Consider the following 25,524-nt stretch of genomic DNA (forward strand, 5'->3'; position numbering starts at 1 on the left):
AAGATGATTAACCAACTGAGCCACCCAGGCACCCCCTAATTACACATTCCTAAATACAGATTAAAAATGAGAAAATTGGGGATCCCTGGGTGGCTCAGTAGTTTAGCGCCTGCCTTTGGCCCAGGGCAAGATCATGGATTCCTGGGATCAAGTCCTGCATCAGGCTCCCTGCATGGAGCCTGCTTCTCCCTCTACCTGTGTTTCTGCCTCTGTGTGTGTGTGTGTGTGTGTGTGTGTGTCTCATGAATAAATAAATAACATCTTTAATAAATAAATTAAAAATAAAATGAGAGATTGGTAGACAGGACACAGGACGAACACTGCATTGCCAGTTGCTGGGGAATATTGTAAAAAGTTGTAATCACAGACTGATTCAGAAGCTGGACTCAGGCACTCTGAGGTAATTCAACTCTGTCCTTGTCTGTGGATGGTGGGTTCTGCTTGACTTAGCTGCTCCCAGAGTGTGCTCAGAGAATGTATCCTTGAAATAGTGATGTGGTGTTTATATGCTGTACACAGGCCTCAACATAGTAAAAGTATCTTCATAAACATAAGACTTAGTGGATGTGTGTGAGGATCTATTTGTCTTGCTGCTGACCAACACAAGCCTTGTATGCAGTCCTCCTTTGCTTATTAGTCATCTGCTGACCTGGAGTAGTCTTCCTCTTTCTCCTGTCTCTGTTCCCTTGAGGACAGGGGCACATTTCTGCTCATACCTGCGAAGCCCCCTAGAGCGTTGGAAACCCACACCAGGTGAGCAGGGCTGGACATCTTCACTCAGGCACCTGGAATGGAGCAGGGACGTGTGAAGGCAAAGGGTAAGCTGCAGAGAGAGCATGGAGGAGGTCATTGTTGATGTTCTGTAGGAGGAGAGGGGTTCTAAGCAGTCAGTGGGCTCCAGATACTCAGGATGATCACTGGTCGGGTAATACCACCTACGTGGAGATGTTTCTCTGTGACTGTCTTTGCTGTGTGTCCCACATTTGATTTTTTTTCCTTTTGTGTATATGTGTTATTACTGTATCCACGAAGCTCAAAACCTAGCCTGACACCAAGGACGAATTCAACAAGTCTCTATTTTTTATAATAAATTTATTTTTGATTGGTGTTCAATTTGCCAACATACAGAATAACACCCAGTGCTCATCCCGTCAAGTGCCCCCCTCAGTGCCCATCAACCATTCACCCCCACCCCCACCCTCCTCCCCTTCCACCACCCCTAGTTCTTTTCCCAGAGTTAGGAGTCTTTATATTCTGTCTCCCTTTCTGATATTTCCCACACATTTCTTCTCCTTTCACTTATATTCCCTTTCACTATTATTTATATTCCCCAAATAAATGAGAACATACAATGTTTGTCCTTCTCCAATTGACTTACTTCACTCAGCATAATACCTTTCAGTTCAATCCACGTTGAAGCAAATGGTGGGTATTTGTCATTTCTAATGGCTGAGTAATATTCCATTTTATACATAAACCACATCTTCTTTATCCATTCATCTTTCGATGGACACCGAGGCTCCTTCCACAGTTTGGCTATTGTAGACGTTGCTGCCATAAACATCGGGATGCAGGTGTCCCGGCGTTTCATTGCACCTGAATCTTTGGGGTAAACCCCCAACAGTCAACACCAGGTTCTTGAATGAATGTGTGAATTCACCGGAATAGGATTCCCATGAAGAAGAATAGATCACTTGATGGGATGAGCACTGAGTGTTATACCATATGTTGGCAAATCGAACTTCAATTTAAAAAAAAAAAGAGGAATAGATCTAAGGCAAAGACAATGACTTCTGCTTGTGGAACATTTCATATTTGGAGGGCTGAATTGATCAAATAAGAGTTGGGAACTAAGCACTTGATATTAGGACAGAACAAGAGAAGAACACAGACTTCATTCTTGGTGAAGGTGACAGTCCCATGGACTGGATTAAATGGGTTCCTGCAGGGAAGAAGAAAGGACATGATTAGCCTCCAGCTGCTGATTGAAGAAACCAGAGGGAGTGGCTGGATCATAGAGCATATTCTGAGCACTGAAGACAATGTCCTTGAGCAAATGAACTACAACATACAGGTCAGGTGTATGACCATCTGCTGACAATTCACCAAACCAGGTACCAGGAAAATTGTCATTTGCTTACATAAGCATGAACTTGGTAAAAACACACCATAGGATCAATAAATTCTAATATTTACCTCCTCATCCAAAATTACTTGGAAAGCTCCCATGGTGGCAAATCTATTGAATAATGTTGGTGCAGGAGTTCAGTGTTGACAGAAAAGAAGTTTCTTCACATGGGGGAGGCAAAGATAGAAGCCCAGATATAAGTGTCTAAGAATTGGTTCCTCTATTTCTTTCTATTTTTTGACAGTGTGGCGTGCTGTAAACGTAGAATCTGCAAAATGACATACATCATGCTTCTGTCATGGTAGCGATTAGAGCAGTCTTTCTTTAAGATTTTATTTATTTATTCATGAGAGACACAGTGAGAAAGACAGAGACATAGGGAGAGAGAGAAGCAGGCTCTCTGTGGGGAGGCCCATGTTGGCCCATCCAGGACCCCAGGATCACCCCCAAGCCAAACACAGACGCTCAACTGCTGAGCTACCCAGGCGTCCCAGGCAATCTTTCTCTTATGACAACTTGAAGTAGTGCAACACAAGGCAATTTATGGCACAGTAGGTAAAAACTCTTATCTGGAAGCAAAACTGATGGAAAACTAACAATGAACGTTTATCCAAAATCACAGACCAATGAAGTGGTTCAAAGTGTGTAGGGTCTTCTCTGGGGTGAAAATAGTTGCCATTGATGTACATTCCTGAAACTCCTGAGATTGAAACACCACTCGAGTGTGAGATACAAAAGAATCAGGTACAATATACTGCAATCGCCGTCTCTAGGAATCAGATGAGAGATGTGAGAATAGACAGGGACCTGGTAAGTTGCAGAAACCAGCTGGACTCAGGTCTTTGGGCCAGGGTGAGTGTGTGCTCTGCAACCAGCAGGGGGCGCGGTGGGACTGCAATGTGGTCCCTACTCCACTGCTTACTGAGGACCATTGACACTAAGGAGCCTGGTCCTGGGGGCTGGGCCCTGTGCTCCCTGCTGGGGACTCAGGCCTGGCAGAGATTTCTGAGGGATGTCCAGTGTATAATCCTCTACAATGCACACGACAGCTTCTACCCACAGCCTGGAAAGAGTGCTCCCTGGTCCTCAGTGCTGAGGGAACTTCTGGGAGAAGAGGACTCTCCAAACAGAGAGGAACCAGGTAAGAGGAAAGAAATCAGCCTCCTGCACAGAACTGGCCATGTGTCAATGTGGACTCATCCCTGCTCTGGACGTGATCCTCATCTATGTGATTCTACAAGAGACATCACCTCAGTCCTGTCCCATGAACAGCCCAGGGATCTGGACAGACTCACTATGTGGAGCATGAATAGGGAAAAATGTGTCCTGTGGGGATGGGAGGCCACATAAGGGGACATCTGTCCTGGCCCTAAGGAACTTGACATTGGGCAGTGTAATGAGGAGGCAGGAGTTATCCCTAATGGACTCGTGTCACCATGGTGTACAATGCTGTGTCTAGGCCTAGACCCAGGGAGCACCCTTCACATGTTTCTGAGGGATAAGGGTTGATCAGAGCAGAAAACCTGCCACCTGATACTGCCTGTGTCAGGGCTCATAGCTGGGACCTCTGCACCCCTGTCCCATGCAGCCCCTCCCAGCCCTAGCCCTTTGTGTCTTAAGACACAGGGACTAGGGTCTTATTTGCATGGATGGCCCCTCCCTCTCTCAGAGGTTGAATAGGGGAAGGGAGAGATTAGAGGAGGTCTGCTCAGCTGTGGGTCCCCAGAAGGCAGGATCAATCACTGATGACCTCCAACATGGCCTGGTCCCCTCTCCTCCTCACACTCCTTGCTTACTGCACAGGTGACTGGATATGGGGAAAGGGGAAGGGATCCTGGGAGGGCACATCGGCTCTAATTTTTCCCCTTTTCTGTAGAAAAGAGCATCACCCTCTCTGTGTCTCTCCCCCTTGCAGGGTCCTGGGCCCAGTCTGTGCTGACTCAGCCGACCTCAGTGTCGGGGTCCCTTGGCCAGAGGGTCACCATCTCCTGCTCTGGAAGCACGAACAACATCGGTAGATTTGGTACGAGCTGGTACCAACAGCTCCCAGGAAAGGCCCCTAAACTCCTCGTGTACAGTTATGGGGATCGACCGTCAGGGGTCCCTGACCGGTTTTCCGGCTCCAAGTCTGGCAACTCAGCCACCCTGACCATCACTGGGCTTCAGGCTGAGGACGAGGCTGATTATTACTGCCAGTCCTTTGATACCACGCTTGGTGCTCACACAGTGCTCTGGGCCTCGGGGGAAGTGAGACACAAACCTGCCATCCCCACTGTGATGGGGCTGCCGGTGCAGTCCTGAAAGTTTGGCCAAGTCAGTGCTTCTTTGTTTGTTTGATATAAACAGGCGTCTGAGACACCACCTTAAGGAATTTATCTATAATTTTTCCACATTCTCTTAAACTTCTCCTTGAAGCCTGTACTTGGGATCAAGATATTGTATGATTTTCTAAAATTGAGTACCAATTCCTGGGTGCCAAGGTCAGCTGCCCTGAGGACAGAGTCCATGACAGGTCAGGGCAGAAACAGGGACCCTGAATCCAGCTCTGAGTCAGGACACATCAGGAGTGTCCAATATGTGTCCTGCTACCAACAGCTCCATGAGTGGGCAGTCAAATCCTCATGTATTATGATGGTTGGACCTTCTGTGGACCCTGGTGCATTCTCTGCCCCCATGTCTGGCAGCTCTGGCTCTCTGGCCATTGCTGGGCTGAGCCAGGAGGATTAGGTCATGCTTCACTGCCCCTCCAGTGACAGCATTTCAAGGATCACATAGAATCTCAGGTCCTTGAGAACGGAGACCAGAAACCCCTTTGTCATCTGCTGGGAGGGGAGGCCCCAACAGCTGCTCTGTCTCAGTGTGTGGCTCCTGTGTCTGCTATTCCTGTTGCCAACATGGGTCCAAGTCCATGCAGGGCTACCACCTGGGTCTCAGTGCTATTTCTTCCCTTGTGACCCCAAAGACATTCACTGTATCATCTTCCTAGAAAAAGGCCTCAAAGAAAAAGAAAGGCCTCAAAGGACACAGAAAGGTCATCTCCCCTATCAGGTTGTGATACAGGGTCTCTTTCTGCTGAAATACATGGAATGGGCATGGCAGGACCAGGCTGATCACCTCCCACCTGACCTCTGAGGAATCCAGGATCTCCATCCTTGGTCATTTAGCTATTTCTAGAAGTTTCCAGACTCATGGAATCCTCTTACTCATCTTCAATATGATTGCCTGTTATTTTTGCTCATTGAGTGACTGCTTCTGTCACTGATGCACCAATTCCAGAGTATCTATGTCTGAATCATAGATTTGGATCTTCTGACATAACTCCCTTTCCATTCTCATCAATGCTGAATCCTAACCAGGATTTTTTTTTTGTTCACTTGCATCCTCTAATACTTGAAGAAAGATGTTGAGTTTATTTATTTAATTTTAAAGATTTTATTGATTTATTCATGAGAGACACAGAGAAAGATAGAGGCAGAGACACAGGCAGATGGAGAAGCAGGCTTCATGCATGGAGCCCAATTTCGGACTTGATCGTGGATTTCAGGATCATGCCCTGGGCTCAAGACAGGCGCTAAACTGCAGAGCCACCCAGGGATCCCCAAGATGTTGAGTTTAATGGTATTTAGGTCACATTTGCATATTCCTGAAATGGTAGAAATGTCTTCCCCCACACCTCCCCATTAGCTATTTTCCTCGGTGTGAGACTGAGTTTTATGTGTCTGGGAGAGAGTGTGTCATCATTGTAAAATTTCTCTGTTTCTATTTATGTGAATTTTATGAGGACTTTGCTTTCATATAGACAACAGTTCTTTCTAGGACTAGCGAGATCATGTAATTTGATTCTGTTAATTCATTAGTATGGCTGTTGCTAGAGCAATTATCTTTATGAAAACCCACTGCATATCTATAATAATTCATAATGGTTATAGGGTCTGAATATATTAGTCTGACAACGCAATCTCACTGTTCATAATTTATTTAGAACACTTGAATTACTATTTCTTTTTTTTTAGTTCACGATATTCTGCAATCTTTCTTTTTCTGTACTCTATGTGTCATGTGTATGTATCCCTATTGTCTTCATTTCCATAAGAGTTTAAAATTTCCATTGTTTTAAATTTCATGTATATATATATATGACATTTATTTTTAGAGAGACAGAGAAAGGAAAAGAATGATTGGGGGAGAGGCAGGGGGAGAGGGAGTGAGGGAATCTCTAGCAGACTCCCCACTGAGTGATGAATCTGACATGGTGGGACTCGATCTCATGACACTGAGGTCATGACCTGAGATAAAAACAAGAATCAGACAATCAAACGCTTTTCTGGCTAGAACCATGGAGGGTGCAGAAGAGAAGAAAAAGAGGGTTCCTGCTGTGCCAGAAACCCTTAAGAAAAAGTAAAGGAATTTCACAGAGTTGAAGATCAAGCATCTGAGAAAAAAGTTTGCCCAAAAGACGCTTCAAAAGGCAAGGAGGAAGCTTATCTATGAAAAGGCTAAGCATTACTACAAGGACTCCAGGCAGATATACAGAACTGAGATGCGAATGGCAAGGATGGCAAGAAAAGCTGGCAACTGCTCTGTGCCTGCAGAACCCAAATTAGCATTTGTCATCAGGATCAGAGGTATAAGTCAATCTGAGAAGGACAAACATTATATGTTCTCATTCATTTGGGGAATATAAATAATAGTGAAAGGGCATATAAAGGAAGGGAGAAGAAATGTGTGAGAAATATCAGAAAGGGAGACAGAACATGAAGACTCCTATTCTGGGAAACTAACTAGGGGTGGTGGAAGGGGTGGAGGGCGGGGGGTGGGGGTGAATGGGTGACGGGCACTGACGGGGGCACTTGACGGGATGAGCACTGGGTGTTAGTCTGTATGTTGGCAAATTGAACACCAATAAAAAATAAATTTATTATTAAGAAAATAAAAAATAAAACAGAAAAAAAAAAGGATCGGAGGTATCAATGTTGTGAGCCCAGAGGTTCCAAAGGTGCTGCAACTTTTTCACCTTTGCCAGGTCTTCAATGGCACTTTTGTTAAGCTCAACAGGCTTCAGTTAACATGCTGAGGATTGTGGAACCATATACAGTAGGGTGTACCCAAACCTGAAGTCAGTGAATGAGTTGATCTACAAGCATGGTTATGGTAAGATCAACAAGAAGCGAAATGCCCTGACAGGTAACATATTGCCCGATCTAGTGGTAAATATGGTATCATCTGCATGGAGGATCTGATTCACAAAATCTATACTGTTGGAAAACATTTCAAAGAAACGAACAACTTTTTATGGCCCTTCAAATTATCTTCTCCATGCGGCGGAATGAAGAAAAGATTACTTATTTTGAAGAAGTTCGAGATGCTGGGAACAGGGAAGACCAGATCAATTGGCTTATTAGAAGGATGAACTAAGGTATCTAGCATGATTATTTTTCTAATCTGATTAGTTAATAAATAACTGCTTTCAAATGGAAAAAAAAAAGAATCAATCGGCTGAGTCACCCACACATTCGAAAAAGTATATATATAATCAAATCAAACTATGATCTCTGAAGGTTTGTTAGGTTCTTTTGTTTTCTTTTTTTTAGGTTCTTTTTTTTTCATTTGTTTGTTTGTTTGTGTTTTTTAATATTTTTAAAAAGATTTTATTGATTTTTTCCTGAAAATACACAGAGAGGAGAGAGAGAGAGAGAGGGGGGCAGAGACACAGGCAGAGGGAGAAACAGGCTCCATTCAGGGAGCCAACATGGCACTGGATCCTGGGTCTCCAGGATCACCCCCCAGGCTGAGGGCGGCGCTAAAACACTGAGCTACCTGAGCTGCTCTTTTTTTTGTATTCTTATTGGAGTCAGTTTTGCCAACATATAGTTTAGCAGCCAGTGCTCATCCCTTCAAATGCCCCACTCAGTGCCCCTCACCCGGACACCCTATCCCCCCGGCCAACACCCCTTCCACTATGCCTTGTTTGTTTTCCAGACTTAGGAGGCATTCTTGTTTTGTCACCCTCACTGATATTTACTACTCATTTTATCTCCATTCCGTTTCAATAGTGCTTATATTTCCCATATGAATTAAACCATATGATGCATGTCCTTCTCCGATTGACTTACTTCACTCAGCATAATACCCTCTAGTTCTATCCACGTTGAAGCAAACGGTGGGTATTCATTGTTTCCAATGGCTGAGAAATATTCCATTGTATACATAGACCACATCTTCTTTATCCATTCATCTTTCAATGGACACCAAGGCTCCTTCCACAGTCTGGCTATTGTGGACATGGCTGCTATAAACATTGGGGTGCAGGTGTCCTGCTGTTTCACTGCATCAATATCTTTGGGGTAAATCTCCAGCAGTACAATTGCTGGGTCATATGGTACATCTATTTTTAACTCTTTGAGGAACTTCCATACAGTTTTCAAGAGTGGCTGTACCAGTTCACATTCCCACCAACAATGATTGAGGGTTCCCCTTTTTCCACATCCTCTCCAACATTTGTTATTTCCTGTCTTGTTAATATTCACCATTCTCACTGGTGTGAGGTGGTATCTCATTGTGGTTTTGATTTGTATTTCCCTGATGGCAAGTGATGGGGAGCATTTCCTCATGTGCTTGTTGGCCACGTCTGTCTTCCTCTGTGAAATGCCTCTTCATATCTTTTGCCCATTTCATGATTGGATTGTTTGTTTCTTTGCTGTTGACTTTACTATGTTCTTTATGGATCTTGGAAACTAGCCCTTTATCTGATACATCATTTGTAAATATCTTCTCCCATTCTGTAGTTTGTCTTTTTGGTTTTTTTGAATGTTTCTTTTGATGTGTAGAAGCTTTTTATCCTGATTAAGTCCTAATAGTATATTTTTGCTTTTGTATCCCTTGCCTTCATAGATATATCTAGCAAGAAGTTGCTGTGGCCAAGTCTAAAAAGGGTGTTGCCTGTGTTCACCTCTAGGATTTTGATGCAATCTTGTCTCACATTTAGATCTTTCATCCATTTTGAGTTTATCTTTGTGTATGGTGTAAGAGAATATGCTAAATTCATTTTTCTGCATGTGGATGTCCAATTTTTCCAGCCCAATTTATTGAACAGTACTGTCTTTTTTCCACTGGATAGTCTTTCCTGCTTTGTCAAATATTAATTGACCATAGAGTTGAGGGCCCATTTCTGGGTTCTCCATTCTATTCCTTTGATCTATGTGTCTGTTTTTGTGCCAGTACCATACTGTCTTAATGATCAAAACTTTGTAGTACAACCTGAAATATGGCATTGTCATGCCCTGGCTCTGGTTTTGTTCTTCAATATTCTCCTGATTATTCGGGGTCTTTTCTGATTCCACGCAAACTTAAGATGCTTTCTTCCAACTTTCTGAAGAAAGTCCATGGTACTGTGGAAGGAGCCTTGGTGTCCATTGAAAGATGAATGGATAAAGAAGATGTGGTTTGTGTATACAATGGAATATTCCTCAGCCATTAGATATGTCAAATAACCACCATTTGCCTCGACATGGATGGAACTGGAGGGTGTTATGCTGAGTGAAGTAAGTCAATCAGAGAGGGACAAACATTATATGGTCTCATTCATTTGGGGAATATAAGAAAGAGTAAAAGGGAATAAGGAGAGAGGAGAGAAAATGAGTGGGAAATATTAGGGAGACAGAACATGAGAGACTCTTAACTCTGGGAAACAAACAAAGGGTGGTGGAAAAGGAGGTGGGTGGGTGTTGGGGGTGACTGGCTGACAGGCACCGAAGGGGGCACTTGATGGGATGAGCACTGGGAGTTATGGTATATGTTGGCAATTTGAACTGCAATAAAACAAAAGAAAGAAAGTCCATGGTACTATGATAGGGATTGCATTGAACGTGTAAATTGCCCTGGGTAGCATAGATATTTTCACAATATTAATTCCTCCAATCCATTAGCATGGAATTTTTTTCAATCTCTTTGTGTCTTCCTCCATTTCTTTCAGAAGTGTTCTGTTGTTTTTAGGGTGTAGATGCTTTACCTTTTTTGTTCTCGTTATTCCTAGTATCTTATGCTTTCGAGTGCAAATGTAAATGGAATTGACTCCTTAATTTCTTTTTCTTCAGTTTCATTGTTAGTGCATAGAAATGCCACTGATTTCTGTGCATTGATTTTGTATCCTGTCACATTGCTGAATTGCTGTATGAGTTCTAGCAATCTTGGGGTGGAGTCATTTGGGTTTTCTATATACAGCATCACGTAATCTGCAGAGAGGGAGAGTTTGACTTCTTCTTTGCCAATTTGAATATCTTTTATTTCTTTTTGTTGCCTGATTGTTGATGTAGGACTTTTAATACTATTTTGAATAGCAATGTTGTACAGAGTGGACATCCCTGTCATGTTCTTGATCTTAGGGGAAAGGCTCTCGTGTTTCCCCATTGAGAATGATATTTGCTGTGGTCTTTTCATAGATGGCTTTTAAGATCCTGAGGAATGTTCCCTCTATCCCTACTCTTTGAAGAGTTTTGATCAGGAATGGATGCTGTATTTTGTCAAATGCTTTTTCTGCACCAATTGACAGGATCATAGGGTTTTGTTTTTCTCTTTTTGATGTGATATATCCTGTTGATTGTTTTATGAGTATTGAATCAGCCTTGCATCTCGGGGATAAATCCCACTTGGCCACCGGGAATAATCTTCTTAATGTATTGCTGGATCCTATTGGCTAGTATCTTGTTGAGAATTTTTGCGTCTGTGTTCATCAGGGATATTGGTCTCTAATTCTCCTTTTTGGTGGGGTCTTTGGTTTTGGAATTAAGGTGATACTGGCATCATAAAACTAGTTTGAAAGTATTTTGTTCCTTTCTATCCTTCACAACAGCTTTAGTAGAAAAAGCATTATTTCTTCTTTAAACGTTTGGTAGAATTCCCCAGGGAAGCCATCTGGCCCTGGACGTTTGTGTCTTGGGAGGTTTTTGATGACTGCTTCAGTTTTCTCCCTGGCTTTTGGCCTGTCCAAGTTTTCTATTTCTTCCAGTCAGAGTTTTGGTAATTTGTGGTTTTCCAGAAATGCATCCTTTTCTCCTAGATTGCATAATGTATTGGCATATAGCTGCTTGTATTACGTTTTTAAAATTGTTTGTATTTCCTTGGTATTGGTTGTGATCTCTCTTCTTTCATTCATGATTTTATTAATTGAAGTAATTTCTCTCTTCCTTTAAATAAAGTTGGCTAACGGTTTATCTATCTTATTAATTCTTTCAAAGAATCAAATCCTGGTTTTGTTGATTTCTTCTTCAGTTCTTCTGATCTCTATTTCATTGAGTTCTGCTCTCTTCTTCTGCTTGGTGTAGGTTTTATTTACTGTTCTTCTCCAGTTCCTTTAGGTGTGAGGTTATCTGGTGTATTTGGTTTTTTTCAAAATTTTTGAGGGATGCTTGTATTGAGATGTATTTCTCTCTTAGGACTGCTTTTGCTGTATTCTAAAGATTTTGAATTGTTGTATCTTCATTTTCATTTGTTTTTCTTCTGAAGCTGACTGTATTTTATGCCTTTTTGAGGAAGGGTTTCTAATTATATTGTGTATTTTTTCTAAGGAAATTTGTCTATTTAGGCTTTCTTGGACCACTTTTTCTTCTTAATAAAGTATACCTGTTTTCATGATTTATTTTTCTCCACATTTCATTACTTATCTCCCTAATTGAGTAGCATGATTATCATTTAAAAATTTTAAATAGGTTTATCTTATTCTGTCACTGAAATACCTGACTGTGAAGCACCATTTTGATAAATACTGAACACAATTGTTGCGACACCAGGGGGCTCTGGGCAACTGACAAGAAAGAGGGACTGATGCCAACCTTCTTCACACGTGAGAAAGGCCTGACCCTGCTCCAGTGGGACTTGGAGCAATGACTCCACCCATTTGAGGCTCTTCTGTGCTGTGACTCTATAACCTTCTGGTTTTAGAAATTAGATGGTGGCTTTCTCTCAACCCATATGTAAACCTACATCATCTTTTCTTTCTTCCTGTGAAAAGAGCCATTACCATGAATTTTAAATAAGGTATAATTATATGGGAAATAATTTATAACCATTCCATACATTCTGATGTACTGAACAGTCATGAGGAATAAGACCCCATATGTCATGAGTGACTCCATTCCCAAGAGCAAAAGGAAAGAAGGAGCAAGACTGTCCCCAGATATCATGGTGGTGCCCAAGAGACTGTGCAGTCATATTTCCTTCGTCGTTCAATGCCCAATTGCGACCTGAAATGCACTTGAGAACACCACCTGCTACCCAGTCTATCTCAGAGAGAAGACGCTGCTCTCACGTACAGGACATGGTAGCCACCATGTGACCCCCTGCCCCTACCATGTGGGATACCAGAACTCCCACCTATTTCTACTCTGCACACATGAGCACCAAGAATTACATAGTCAGCATGATTAAGGTCTTTGTTCAGGTGACCAAATGTCAGAGAGGGCAACTGAGGATAGGACGCTTGTGATGGGAAGAATAACTGGGTGGTGTCCAGAGAGGAATGAGGAGGAGCTCCCTCAAATTGGAAGACTAAGGTGAGTGGCAGATGACAAGTTATTCAGTTCACAGGGGCTTCTCTGACATGACAGGAGCCTGAGCTGTGAAAGGATCAATCTTCTCCCAGGTTCCCTATATCCATCCAGCTTCCTCATGCCCTCAGCCATTCACTCCAGAACATTCTGCAGGTTCCTCAGACAGCTCTCCTGTGGAGGGGCAGGGACTCTGTGCCGGGGAACCTGCAAGAGTCCAGGCAGAGGAAGTCCATTCTTTTTGCCTTAGATGGTCCTCTCTCATCTGCACTTTTTGCTTAACCTTCTTTCCTCTCCTGGGCATCTTCATACTTTTGACCTCTTATCCCTCTGGTATTGACTTGGTTCCCCAAACACTAATCACCTCCATTCTCAGAGGACAGGGTGGAAATCTCACCTTCCCCTGGGATTCCATTAAGAACGTATCTCTCATATATTAACAGGCCCAGAGTGATCCTATTCCTATTCCAGAGTGATCCTATTCCAAACAAATTAGAATTTCTGGCTAACACTCAAGGGAAAATTTGAACTCAGACAAGTCAGTAGGAGTGGAAGACACATTTCCCCTAATGGCATTATATTGTCATAGCAAATATAGGCCGAAAAGTCTTAGCACTGAGAGATGCACCCTGACAGGAAAATATATAGGCAACAACAGCAACAACAACAACAACAACAAAAAAACAATGCTCAAATGAAAGAAGTCACATAGAAATATTACAAGGTGTGAACCACCTTAGCACTCTGAGAACTTTATGACATTTACTTGTTTCAAAATGATGATAGACTGATAAGGACCTCCTGCACCTGGAAGAGGCAACTCAATGTCAGATAATTCTGAAATATCCAGTAATATGAGCACCACGCAATACATCATGTATTTAATAACTGAGGTCAGTAGTGATTTGAAAATAAGTGTCAGGGCCAAAGGCGAGAGGGGGCACCTCCTCATTCTCCTGTCCTGGGCAGTGACATTAAAATGATCCAATTGCACAGTCTGGACACCATCCTAGGAGTGTTGGATGGTGTCAGAGGGGATGGTGGGCTAAGGATGTAAGGGCAATAGGGGGAGCTGTCACATTTGTCCTGTGAGAAAAGACCTCTGGGCCAGACATCTAAGAAAATACACAAATTCTTGCAAACTGGGAAGGCAGTGTCCTCAGTGAAGTGTGATTGTGCTGCACAGGAGTCACTGGAGTCTCATGATTTCTCAGTTCTGACTCACTTTCTCCAGACACATTTCATCCTCAATCCCCATGAAGTCCTTTTCAGAGCTGATGTTCAGGAAGGGGGAGATATCCCATATCTGGGCAAAAAAAAAAACATATCTCTGTTGAAAAAAAGAGAGAGAGAGAGAATCAACCACAATGAGATACCACCTCAACCAGTGAGAATGGGGAAAATTAACAAAGCAGGAAACCAAAAATGTTGGAGAGGATGTGGAGAAACGGGAGCCCTCCTGCACCTTTGGTGGGAATGTGAACTGGTGCAGCCACTCTGGAAAACTGTGTGAAGGTTCCTCAAAGAGTTAAAAATAGATCTTCCCTACGACCCAGCAATTGCACTGCTGGGGATTTACCCCAAAGATACAGGTGCAGTGAAACACCGGGACACCTGCACCCCGATGTTTATAGCAGCAATGGCCACAATAGCCAAACTGTGGAAGGAGCCTCAGTGTCCATGTAAAGATGAATGGATAAAGATGTGGTTTATGTATACAATGGAATATTCCTCAGCCATTAGAAACGACAAATACCCACTATTTGCTTTGACGTGGATGGAACAGGAGGGTAATATGCTGAGTGAAATGAGTCAATCGGAGAAGGACAAACAATGTATGTTCTCATTCATTTGGGGAATATAAATAATAGTGAAAGGGAATAGAAGGGAAGGGAGAAGAAATGGTTAGGAGATATCAGAAAGGGAGACAGAACCAAAAGACTCCTAACTCTGGGAAATGAACTAGGAGTGATGGAAGGGGAGGAGGGCAGGGGGTAGTGGTGAATGGGTGGCGGGCACTGAGGGGGGCACTTGACGGGATGAGCACTGGGTGTTATTCTGTATTTTGGCAAATTGAACACCAATAAAAATAAATTTATTATTTAAAAAAAAAGAAACGACAAATACCCACCATTTGCCTCGACGTGGATGGAACAGGAGGGTATTATGCTGAGTGAAATAAGTCAATCGAAGGACAAACATTATATGGCCTCATTCATTTGGGGAATATAAAAAATAATGAAAGGGAATAAAGGGGAAAGGAGAATAAATGATTGGGAAATATCAGAAAGGGAGACAGAACATGAAAGACTCCTAACTCTGGGAAAGGAACTTGGGGTGGTGGAAGCGGAGGTGGGCGGGGGTTGGGGGTGACTGTGTGGCGGGTACTGAGGTGGGCACTTGACGGGATGAGCACTGGGTGTTATTCTGTATGTTGGCAAATGGAACACCAATAAAAAATAAATTTATAATAAAAAATAATAATAAAATTTAAAAAAAAAAGAGAATCACCAGTATTGCTACCTAGGTCTAGGGTAAGAGACCCTTGAGGAGGGGAGGATGACAATGCCAACAGTGAGTCCTCAGGGAGCAGAGTTCTGGGGCTTCTCTGCCCTGTCCTGATTCTTCCCTTTACCTCCTCCCTCATCAAAAGGATTTATTTTCAGTGATGAGGGAAAACATGCAGAGAGAGGTCATTTGTGTTCACTTGCTCCCATTATTTACACAGGATGGTCATCACCCCAGTCTTCCTGTTGCTTTATGGTCAAGCTCTTCTTCAGGGAGCTAACCTGGAATATGCTATACTGTCATCCATATAACTGATTTTCACTTAGAAAAAAATATTCATATTTGCGTCTAATTTGTAATATATATATATTCATACTATATATTTGACATTATATTTCAAAGATATATAAGCATTAAACACATATGTTAAATGATGCCTGGGTGGCTCAGCAGTTAAGGGTCTACCTTTGGCTCCAGGTGAGATCCTGAAGTCCTGGGATCCAGTCCCACATCAGGCTCCTGCATGGAGTCTGCTTCTGTCTCTTCCTATGTCTCTGCATCCCTGTCTCTCTGTCTCTCATGAATAAGTGAATAAAATCTTAAAAAAATAAACACATATGATAAATATATAATAAAATATTTTTAAAGACTTTATTATTAGAGCAAGAGAGAGAGTGTGTGGGGGAGGGCAGAGCGAGAGGAGAGAGAAATTTTAGCAGATAGCTGAACAGGTTATCAGGCTGAACAGGTAGCTGAGAACAGGGCTAGATTTCAGGTTCCTGGGATCATATTGAGAGTCAGTACCATAAGTGGGACACTTAACCAACTGAGCCACCTCGCACTCCAAAGGAAATACATTTTATCTAGCCTCTTTATTATCTAATGACTATTATGATTCTCAAAAAAAATGTGAATCAATATTTGTAAGCAAAAAATGTCAATCAGATACAGGGCGACTCAAACAACAACACCAGCAATAAATAACACAGTAATACCCAAGATAATAAGGGAAACCTATGCAGAACTGTAAAGACCTGTGGAGTTATGGGATATTCTGGGGACCTCTAACCTTTAACACTGGATTAAGATGGCTCTAGATTGGTAATCACCCCGGGCGCTGGCAGAGGACAACTCAGTGCCAGGTTATGCTGAAACCCCTATAGAGGTGACAAGTAGATGTGTGGAATTGAGGCCAAACCTCCTTAGTTCTGTCCTCAATCCATTGGGACTGAACAAAATGGCTTTTGTTTGGAAGCTGGTTTGTAGCATGTATGGATTCAGGCTGTGTGTTCTCTACGCCTCCAGATGAGATCGTCATAAGGACTTTTACTACCAATGCTGGTATCACTTCAGAGCAGTTATTTCTTCTTCAACAAGTCATTAGAAACACTGGTGTATTTCGCCAAACTCATAGGCAAAGATTATAGCAGCAGAACACAGAGACTTGGGGTTTCAGGAACATGGGAGCTGATGGAGAGCAGCTGGTGCCATGACTGGTATGGAACCACTTCTAGTATGACCTGCCTGACTGGAAAATGCGATGTTAAATGATGTTAAATACCTCTAAGAGAAGATGTGTCCCATTTTCTCTGAATAATGACAAAAATAAAGCCTAACAGAGGGATCCCTGGGTGGCGCAGTGGTTTGGCGCCTGCCTTTGGCCCAGGGCACGATCCTGGAGACCCAGGATTGAATCCCATATCGGGCTCCCGGTGCATGGAGCCTGCTTCTCTCTCTGCCTGTGTCTCTGCCTCTCTCTCTCTCTCTCTCTCTCTGTGACTATCATAAATAAATTAATTAATTAAAAAAAAACCTAACAGAGAAAATCAATAAACCAGAAACAATATATTTCAGATAAATTGCCAATCTTCTGGAGAGTTGAGCAGTCATAAATACACAAATACAGATATATATAAGAAGGAAAGAAAGAAAGGAAAGAGAGACAGAAAAAGAAAGAAAAAGAAAGAAAAAAGGAAGGAAGGTTAGAAGTGATACAATGAACTTCTCAAAGCACAAAAAAAAACCTCAATAAAGAGTAAGTTAAAGACATTACTAGATATTTCACAAAAGGAGATAGGCAGATGGAATTTAAACGTGTGACATTGTGTTCCATATTATATATCATTAGGGAAAAGCAAATGCAATCATGAATGAGTTACCATTGCACACCAATCAGAATGGCCAAAATCCAGTAGACTGGCATCAGATAGATTATGTACAGAGAAAGAATAATTTAAAATAGCACCAAGAGGCACGGTTCCCCACCCATATGCTCAGTGATATGTCATGTTAATATGACACATCTTCCCAATGATGCACAAAGAACATCAATGCACCTCTGTGCTTTTCTTGGCACAAATTGATAATATTAGCGTAATCATGAGAAAACCTCAGATAGGGCAGCCTGGGGGGCTCAGCGGTTTAGCGCCGCCTTCAGCCCAGGGTGTGATCCTGGAGACCAAGGATCCAGTCCCACGACAGGCTGCCTGCATGGAGCCTGCTTCTCCCTTTGCCTGTGTCTCTGCGCCCCTCTCTCTCTGTCTCTCTCATGAATAAAGAAATAAAACCTTAAAAAAAGAAAACATCATATAAACTCATACTCAGGGATATTTTACAAAATACCACACCAGGTGTCTCCAAATCCCCAAAATCAAGAACAGGGAAAGACTGGAAACTCATATATTGGAGGATTTTAGTATCTCCTGATGAATAGATGCAATGTTGTTAGTTGGATTGATTGCAGGAAAAACAGTGTTAAAATAAATAAATAAATAAATAAATAAATAAATAAATAAATAAATAACAAATAAATAAACTTTGAAATGTAGATAAAGTCTGTAATTTTGCAAAATGATCAGAACACCAGTAAGTAATTGATTTTACAAACGATTCATAACAATACAAAATGTTACCATTCAGAAAAGCTTGGTGAAACGTAGTGATCTCTATCCCGTATTTGCATTTATTTCTGGAAATATAAAATTATTACAGAAAAAAATTTCTACATACAATACATAATGGAAAAAAGGAATAAAAATTTCTTCCCTCCACTCCTCACATTTAAGATCAGAAAGCCAGACGTCTGTGCTCTACTGGTTTCCACACAGCCTATAAAACTTTTCACATTGAGTTCTTGGTTATGGAATGTATTTACTTTTTATTATGCTGTAAATAGTAATATAAAAATAATAATCTTGTTCCTTGTCTTTTATGAGTCAAGATAAATCACCTCCATCACAGCAGCTCAGGAGGATACCCAGCATCCTAGCACTGGAAGAAAGCAGACATCAGACACCAGAGGATCCCTAGTTCTGGACAGTAGGAAGTGCTCTTATTCATACATGCTCTCTCTTACAGCTGAAATGTTCTGACACACTACAACAAACAAATACAGGAAGTCTCTGAAGGTAGAAAGAAAATGAAGACTTCAAACAAATTGAGGAAAACACAACAGCATGTACCCTGGTTCCTTTTCTTATTATGTTGCCCACATGTAAGACAAGATCCTGTAGGTTCCTCCAACCAAGAAACATTCAAAGGCTGAGATCCAGAAAATCAAACCAGAAAACACTAAAACTTCAAAAGCACCAACTCCTCTGGTCAGAGGATATTGAGATAAGTTGGCCTGAGTGGAGGGAATATTTGGGTAAACCTGTCCACCACTTGCACACACTAATGAATCCCCAAACTGTGCTTCATGCAGGGTTCACATTATTGCTCAGCAGAGACATGGTGTCCATATTCTCCTGGCAGAAGCAGGCAGTGCCCAAATACCCACCCGCCATGGTGTCAGTGACTCAGGAGATAGCTGAGCCTCCATCGCATGGGATCATCAACAACTATGGGCAATGCAGGCTTAGATGACTAGTTTGCACTCCAGTTTTTCCCACTTATGATATTGGCAGGTCCTGGGTAGCTCATCTGAAGCCCATTGATCCGGAGAGAGAATGAATGCAGTGGTACAAGGCAAAGCTGGTTTGTTGTCATATACCCAATGCTGGTGACTGTCTGAACTCTGGGGACTGAGACTGGGCTCTCCCTGAGCATGAAAATACTGAATTTTGATGCAGGAGGCAAGGGAGCTGGACCTGCATTTGATCCTCCACTCCCTGGTGTCAGTGAGGACAAGGAATGCAGTGGGGAGCAGAGGATCCACTCCCTGAGGGAAAGGAACTCCATTCAGTCCTGTGCATCCCACCCTGAGGTTGGCAGGGCCCAGCAAAGAGCTTGTCCCACAACCCCCCACCTGATGGGAGCTGGGAAGTGGCAATCACTGCCCCACCTTCTCCAGCAGAGAGTAAGCAGCAGAATGCTAAGCATTTTCACTTGAGTCACCTGGAAGCTGACACAAACACCCTTCACCTGCTGAGGCACCTCAGCAGGAGGATCATTTGTTTGAAGAAAAATAACTGAGGACCAAGCATCTCATTATATAATAACCATAATATCCAGGGTCCAATAAAAAATATGATATGTCAAGAACCAGTAAAATAAAATCCTGAATGAGAAAGGTGAATTGAATGACACCAACACTGAGGTTACTCACATGCTGTAATTATTGGACAGGTAGTTTTAGGCAACTATCATAGAATCCATGTGGTGTAAAATTACACTCTTCAAACAAATGGAAAAAATAGAAATGCAGAAATTAAAGAGAAATTATCAAAACAAACCAAATGGAAATTTTACATCTGAAAAAGATAACAGAAGTCATCGAAAAAAAAAAGGAAAATCTCCAGAGGGACTCAAGAGTAGGTAACACTTCTTATTTGTTTGTTTTCTGGCTTATTTGTTGAAACCAAAAATGGGCTCCATTCCTTCTGTGCAGTTCCCACCACCTTGACTGATCTGCTGAGGCTGTCAGCAGAGGGCGCTGTGCACCTGCTCAGAGGTGGCCAGGCCTGAAACCCACTGAAATGGTTCCACCTGCCTGGGCCCTGCACTGGTGCTCACTGCCAGAGGGAGAGATGACAGCAGCTGTCTCCTCCCAGGGGACAAACCCATAGCTCTCACCCACCCCGGAAATCCTCCCTGGATGGAAGCTATTAGCTGAGCTGAGGATCCAGATTCCGATGGCATTGTGGGCTCCTATTTGCACGATATACCACCAAGCATCCCCTTCATCCCTAGAGCTGAGGAAGAGATAAAAGAAACATCCCAAATACAAATCAAAACGAAACTGAGATATGACCTCCCTCCAGTCATAACAGCTAACAGAAACAACATAGGAAATAGCAGGTGTGGGCAAAGATGCAGAGAAAGGGGAACCCTCTTGCACTGTTGATGGGTGTGCAACCTTGTGTAGCTCCTTTGGAAAACAATTTGGAGGCCACTCAAAGGTTAAAAATAGAAATGCTCTGATTCAGCAATTATCCACCTAGGAATTTATGCAAAGAATACAAAAACACTAATTTAAAGGATACATGCACCCTGAGGTTCATAGTAGCATCCAACAATACCCGAATTATAGTGTGAGCCCAACTAATAAATGGTAAAGGAGTATATGTATGTATGTATGTATCTATGTATGTATGTATGTATATATACTATTACTCAGCCATAAAAAAAGAATGAAATATTATCATTTACAAAGACGTGGTGGAGCTAAAGACTATAATGCTAAGTGAAATAAATCAATGAGAGAAAGACAAATATATAATTTCACTCATGTAGAATTTAAGAAATGAAACAAAATATCATAGGGGAAAAAGTGAGGAAAACAAGAAACAAACCCTTAACTCAAGAGAACTGACTAATGCTTACCAAATGGAAGGTGGGTAGAGGGATGGGTTACAAAGGTGGTGGGGATGAAGGAGTGCACTTGTGATGAGCACTGGCTCATTTATTTAAGTCTTGAATTACTAAGTTGCACTCCTATTACACATTGTGTTAGATATTTGGGATATAAAGAAAAACTTAAATAGAAAAGAGACATCCCAAGACCAGAGCCAGTTTTAAGGCCAGGGAATCTGTGGAAATTCCATACCATGATTTTGACTCCTCTCCTTCTCCTCCCCCTCCTCACCCACTTCCCCAATTCATGGAGATTTGAGAAGGATCCTTAGGAGGGATCCATCTGCCTTTCTTCTCCATTCCTAAAAAGGGTCTATTTTCATTTCAGGGACCAATTCTCAGGTCATGGTGACTCAGGAGCCTTCATAGCCATGTCCCCAGGAGGGACAGTCACTTTCAACAATGCCTCCAGCACAGGACACTATCCATACTGGATCCAGGAAAAGATTGGCCAAGTCTAGGCCATTTATTTATAATAAAAACAACAAATACTGATTTCTCAGACTCCTTTCTTGGGAGCAAGTCTGACGTGACAATCTCCTGGTCCCCAGCCTGAGGCCGAGACTGAGTACCCCTGGGGCTACACTATAGTGGTGCTGGGCCCAGTGAGAAACCAAGATGAGGAAGGGACACATACACTTTGTTTCATCCAGTGAAACATGGGTGATACAAATATCATGTGATTACTGACATCTCATGGCCAAACACCTGAGCCCAGAGCAGTATAAATGCAGACTGACCATGGGGAGATGGGCATTGGGAAGGGTCTGGACTGATTTCCATCCCTGTGTGAGTCCTAACATTGAATTAATGTATGAGTAACTCAGGAGGCCTTAGTTCACTAAAAGACAAATTCAGGTATTTTGTATTACAAAATGTCTATAGGATCAGAACTATAGATTGAGGCTAAATACATTTCCTCTAGGAAAAAAAAAAGGAACATTAAGAGTCTTCCTTTACAGCTAAAGAATGAAAAATGGAAAAATCCTCATTTTGTATTTTCTTAATGTTCACTTTATTGGATTGTATTTCAGTGCAATGCAACTGTGTTGCGTATTTAAAAATAGTAATAATAATCTTAAGAAAAAAAGGGGACGCGTGCTTGGCTCAGCAGTTGAACTCATGAGTTCAGCCCTGGGCTTGATCCTGGATTCCTGGTATGGAGTCCCATGTCAGGCTCTCTGCATGGAGCCTGTTTTTCCCAGAGTCTGTGCCCCTGCCTCTGTGTGTCTCCCTTGAATGAATAAATATAAACTTATAAATAAATAAATTAATTAATTTAAAAACCACATAGGGACAATTATAAGCCTTTTTGGAAAGGATTCATCTTTCCTAATATCCTCACTTAAATTGTATCCTACCAAAGAATATATGTTGAAATTGTAGACCTCAGGACTTAAGAATATGACCTTATATGGAAAAGGGATGCTGCAGATGTAATTAGTACAGATGAAGGGGGTGTGGTGATCTCCTAATTCAATTGATTCCTGTGCTGGTAACATGACACTCAGATGGAGACAAGGAGGGATCCCTGGGAGGGTGGAGACAGAGATTGTGGTTCTGCAGCTGCAGACAGGGAACCCCAAAAATTTTCCTCAAATTTCTTACAGTTATGGAGAGGCAAGAAGGACTTCTCTGCAGGTTCCAGACAGATCATGGCCACTCCCTACAAAGTGTGGAGTTGCGTATGAACAGCAGAAATGCATTTTTATTGTTTTAAGCCACTTATTTTGTGGTGCTTTTTAATGGCAGCCTTAGAAATATAATATAATCTAAAAATCAATTTATAGATCTCGGAAGTGTCACTAGTAAGTGGATTACAACTGAACAATGAAATTATTTCTCAATTATAAAATTGGAAGTTATTAAGTTTCACTTTATCCACTGCAATTGTTTGCTCATATAGGATACCTCAAACTTTGATGATGACAGTATGAATTGGCAATCAATTTTGGAACATAAATTTTGAATACTTATCAAATATTAAATATATATATGACCTGATCCCGTTACAATTTTATTATGTTCTTTGCTTTTCTACCATGTTATTTTATTTTATTTTATTTTATTTTATTATTTTATTATTTTTTTACATATTTTTTATAAATTTATTTTTTATTGGTGTTCAATTTGCCAACATGTAAAATAACACCCAGTGCTCATCTAGTCAAGTGCCCTCCTCAGTACCCATCACCCAGTCACCCCCACCCCCTGCCCACCTCCCTTTCTACCACCCCTTGTTTGTTTCCCAGAGTTGAGTCTCTCATGTTCTGTCTCCCTTTCTAATATTTCTCACTCATTTTTCTCCTTTCCCCTTTATTCCCTTTCACTATTTTTTATATTCCCCAAATGAATGAGACCATATAATGTTTGTCCTTCTCTGAAAGAAGATGTGGTCTATGTATACAATGGAATATTACTCAGCCATTAGAAATGACAAATACCTGCCATTTGCTTCGAGTGGATGGAACTGGAGGGTATTATCTTGAGTGAAATAAGTCAACCGTTACAAATTTTTGAAGTCAATTCTAATGAAAATTATCTAGTTAATACACTCCAAGATAAATATACAGGTACATCTAGTTAAGACATGTTACAATAACAAATAATTGAAACTAAAATGAATATCCCTCTGTGGAAAAGTCGTGAAATTATGGTATATTATCCTATGAATAAATGATGAACTATGAATCAAAATGAGAGCATCCTAATGCTTGTCAAGAATCCTAATGCTTGTCAAAAATCAGTGATTAGGGAATCCCTAGGTGGCACAGTGTATTAGCACCTGCCTTCGGCCCAGGACTTGATCCTGGAGTCCCAGGATCCAGTCCCACATCAGGCCCCCTGCTGGAGCCTGCTTCTCCCTCTGCCAGTTTCTCTGCCTCTCTCTCTGTTTGTCTCTCATGAATAAATAAATTAAATCTTTAAAAAATATTTTAAAAAATTCAGTGATTATGTTTTTTAAGGAGCAATGGAACTACAGAAAAAAAATAAGATTATGTTATGTAATATATATGTGTTGTGTAGGTGTGTGTGTATATAAAATACTAGAACAAATCTAAGACAGTTTTATCAGTTATCCCTTCAGGAAGTAAGTGGCAGCGAAACTGAGGGTGCATTGGTATCATATTAATTCTTGTAAAAGATTTTATTAATTTATTTAAGATAATGAGTGAGTGAAAGAGGAGGATGAGGGAGATGATCAGAGGGAGGAGGAGAAGCAGACTCCCTACTAAGCGAAGAGCCCAGTGCAGGGCTCTATCCAGGATTTCTGGGATCATGATCTGAACTGAAGCAGACACTTAACCTACTGAGCCAACAAGACTCTGCATATCAATTTTATAGACCATTTAGAGCAATGTTATTTAATATCAACCTTTGTACTGAGCAAAATTACACAAGTAGGCCAAAAATATCTTAAACGTATCAACAAGTCCTTACAAAATAATTGTTGTAAGGGTGATATCCACAGAAGTAACCAAGAACAAAGGACATGTCATCCCTGAATGCATGATACACTCATTGCCAAGACAGGTACATGAGGGCTGGTGAACCTAACAGGGGATCCTGCCAAAAACAACAAAAACCAAGTAAGTCAGCTTATAAGGGTAACCCAAGTAGAAATATTACCCAGGTTGAAACAATGGGTTTCTCTAGAGACTTTAAATCTTGAGCTCACTTTAAGTGCATTAAATCCCAATAATGATGCCAGGGACATGGCCTGTGCAAACTACAATGTCAGGAAATCCTGAAACATACTGTGACATAAATATTCCAGTTAGCTGTCTAAATGATGGCCTTGATGCCCTGGAAAAATTAACAGCTCAATCCCACAGAGCTGACCTGCTCATTCTACTATTCTGGGTGGTGACATCAGAGGTCCAACTGCAAAGATCAGAGGCCATTCTAGGAGGGCTGGGAAGGTTGATACAGGCTGGGGGACATGGTGTCTGAGGCCAGCAGGGGCAGCGAGTGGGCTGCTCCTGGGAGTCAGGGTCTGAGTGAGGAAGACCAGGAACATCTATCACTGGCCCCTGCACCCTAGAGCAAGCAGGGTCCTCCCTGTGGGTGACTTTTCTACACCTAAGGCCTTGGAGCCACAAGAGCTCTCAGCTCTGAATCACACAGGCCTCATGATTTGTCCTCTACTACGTCATGGAGTAACCTGTCCAGACATTATTTCCATGGAATGATAGATGGACAGGACAATCATACAATACAATTATCAGGAGAACACAAAGGGGAATGTCATTCAAAATGCTCCCTAAGCATCACTTGTTCACACAATGTCCTACTCATTTCTGATAAAGAGACATCCCTATTCAGCTCCCCGTGGTACTGCAACAGGGTCCATGATTAACTGAGAGGAGACCACTGCCCCTAACTCTGTCACAGGGGATCTGAGATTCCCAGCGTCCTCACTGCTGGGAGAGGCACCGCTAAGACCCTCCAAGACAGAAAAGGGAATGTCACTGGGGAGGGAAGAAAATGTTCCAGGGATGGGTTAGATTTGAGGTGAAGTAGATATGAGGCCAGGGGGTGGGAACACGTCCA

This window comes from Canis lupus, chromosome 27 (genome assembly GCF_048164855.1).
Source record: "Canis lupus baileyi chromosome 27, mCanLup2.hap1, whole genome shotgun sequence".
Taxonomy (NCBI): Eukaryota; Metazoa; Chordata; class Mammalia; order Carnivora; family Canidae; genus Canis; species Canis lupus.